This window comes from Camelina sativa, chromosome 7 (genome assembly GCF_000633955.1).
Source record: "Camelina sativa cultivar DH55 chromosome 7, Cs, whole genome shotgun sequence".
NCBI lineage: Eukaryota > Viridiplantae > Streptophyta > Magnoliopsida > Brassicales > Brassicaceae > Camelina > Camelina sativa.
Genome location: NC_025691.1, coordinates 9,812,394 through 9,815,624, shown reverse-complemented (window position 1 = coordinate 9,815,624; position 3,231 = coordinate 9,812,394). Strand labels below are relative to the sequence as shown.

The following is a 3,231-nucleotide window of genomic DNA, read 5'->3' as shown; positions in this document are numbered from 1 at the left end:
CAAGATTGTTTGCCACACAAGCTTCCGGGTAAACTCTTGTGAAACACACACCCATGCGAGTCCATCAAACTTTTGCTTAACCATCTCATTGTTAAAAACAAGTTTAGCAAGGGTGGTTTTACCAACACCTCCCATCCCAGTTATAGAAACAACTTGAATGTTATCTTCCTCGACAAAATATCCAACCAATTTCTTTACCTTTCTTCCCAGCCCCACAAGATTGGTTTCGTAGTCCCTAGCAAATTCTTGTCGCATCTCCCTTTGTCTTTCTTGTTGTGGATTTGAATAGCTGCTGCCATCAACAATCATCTGTTGTACTCCAAAACTTTTCATATCTCGAATAACATTGGTGATCCTCTTACTTATGCCTCCAATATTAGACGCAAGTTCCCTACGATCCACTATGGTGAAAGCGAACTTTCTTACACGCTTTCAAAGGCCACTTGTTTTCCCGAGTTCTTCATTTAAAAGAAAGGTTTCAATTATATCCTCTGCATCATAGATAATCTCCTTGATCTCCTCAACACAATTTTCAGCACCGCGCTTGTATGTTTCTTTTCATCTGCATCTTTTAGAAAACAGCTTAGTAAACTTAGATTACGTTTTAGTGCAGTAACTTGATCATTAGCTCCCTGAAATTGCTCGTATTCTTGGGTCAGTAGGTCCCAAAGCTTTTGTACTCCAAATGATACAAGTTCCCCAGCCATAATGACTCCTGCTTAAGCAGTGTTATAATAAGAATCAAGCTACGTACTTTTGAAGAACATGTATATATAACTGTGAGGAGTCAAATATCACAAGTTCGACGTAGTAAAAACAAAAGAATGTTGGTGTTTCAATTTTACAATCAAATATATTAAAAGTTATTGACCCTAGCTAACGCATTAATATAGCATCTGAAAATACATTTTATACGATTAAATTCACTTTAAAATAAGTGGATGTTATGACAACTAGGTCACAAACTAAATTATCATAGTTGGAATTGTAATGTGCAAGTGTTATGAACTGTGTTCGTACAAAGGAAAAATCTCTTCATAAAACCTCAAAAGTATAAATCAATTTGACGTGGAGTATCATGCGGAAGTTTTTGATACAAGAAGTAACATTGAGATGAGTTCTTACAAGATTTGAACTTAGAACAAAAAAATCATTTAAGTTTAAACAGAAAATTCATGTTATAACTTTATATTTATGTTATATATTAACCCCATTGTCGTTATAACTAATATTTATGTTAACTTTAAACAGAAATTATTTTATTAAATTTGTTAATTTTAACACCAATCAAGCCAATAAAAATTATTATTTAATCGTTTTTATTAATTAATTTATGACATATTCTTCTGTTTCACAAAAGTGTCATTTTAACTTATTTCACACAAATTAAAAACATTAAAAAATATATATATGTTTTTATTTAATAATTGATTAATGAATTAATTTAGTTATAGATTAAGAATAAAATTGAGAAATCAAATGTAAAAATACATTGAAAATATAAAATAACACTTTTTGTGAAACAAAAATAAAACCCCAAAATGACACGTTTATGAAAGTCGTATATATTTATAAGTTCACACTATTTTTGTATATTCAACCTTACAAGAATAATCTGTCTCTCTCGCCATACCCTAATGCAAGAGAGATTAAAGTAACATCGATCCAAAAGTTTGACAGAGTTTTATTGTGAAAAATCGAGAATAATAGAGATATGAACTGTTCACCGTAAAAAAAAAAATTGCTATAAGGACTTGATTAACATTAAAGATAATAACTAACCTCTTGAAGACGCCAAGGAACTCTCCCGTCGTCGGGTTTTTAGGAAGAAGATTGATGGTTGCTCTTTAGTAATTAAGTCTCTCAGGTTATGTTCTGTGAATAAGCGAATACTTAGAGATGAATAAAATGAGATCGTGCGAACTACTAAGAAATTGACAAAATGAAATAAGACGAAAGTAAAATAAAATCTATGCACATTATAACTTTGGTCAATTATAGGAAGAAAGAGAACATCAAATTACAAACATCTTCATGATTCGGTATGTGTTACCCACTTGTACAGATTTAGTTGACTCTAAATATAAGAAACCATGTCGCCCACTTGATGAATAAATAAGAATGCAGTTTCCAATCAACACATAGCTCACCCACATTACATAAAAATAATAATGACTTCTGTAACACTATGCGTATTTTATAGTAAAAATTATGGAGATTAATTCTAATCTTATGAAAAGTAACTCATCTAACAGTATTTGGAAAACGATAACTAGAACAACTGACTATTAACCCTGTTTATATAATAATCACAAAAAAGTTTTATAATTTATAATTAATTTTAGAAAAAAATATATATATGTACATGGACGCAAAAAATAAGAATAAGGTAAATACACACAAATAATTAATCTCTCACGTTTAATCTTGTCATTTCCCTTTTGGGAGTTAGATCCCACAAGTTTCGTGAAAGAAATGTATATTATTGAGTTTTTGCCTTGAAATCCCTGATGAGAGACTCAAAAATTTTAAAATAAAAAACACAAAAGCAAAAGATAAAAATCTCCGACTCCAACTCAGAGCTTGAATTAAATGGTTAGAGACCTGCGTAGCCCTTTTTTGAGACCATTCAAGACAAAATCGACAAACCTTTTCTCTAGTCTTTCTTCTCAGCCGAGAAACATCAGATGTCAACCGCGTGGTAAACAAAATAGAAGTACAAAGGTCTGGGTAGAAAATTACCAGTCTCGTATTTCAATATGAGCTTTATTGTACCTCTAGGCTTTAAACAAATTTTAGAAGCTAAATAAGAGAACATGATGAAAACAATGACACATATGTACACCATCTTGATCCAAATTAAATGGAGAAAACAACAAACTGGCTCTTTGGAAGAAACAAATTATTACTGCTTGTTAAATGTGTTACTAACTGCTTTGTGTTAATATCTAGTGTTAAATGTTAGTACTAAAACAATAGTGTTTCTTACTGCTTTGTGTTACTAACTTACTATTGCCACCTATGGCTGTCTAATATGGAAGTTTGTAAAATTTTCGTATTATAATTCACGTTTCTGAACTCGGAACGAGTGAAATGAATAAAAACGTTGAAATCGACTGATCATCATTATTCATTAGCCAGGCAGGCCAGCAAACATATCATATGTCCAATGTTTATAAAAACCACAATTTGTTTTTTCCCTTAGGTACTTTAACACAAATCAAGAGTCTG

General features: G+C 31.2%; 1 pseudogene; it reads right to left on the bottom strand.

Moving 5' to 3' along the window:
- Window positions 1-707, bottom strand: part of LOC104704485 — a 5,372-nt pseudogene extending 4,665 nt beyond the window's left edge.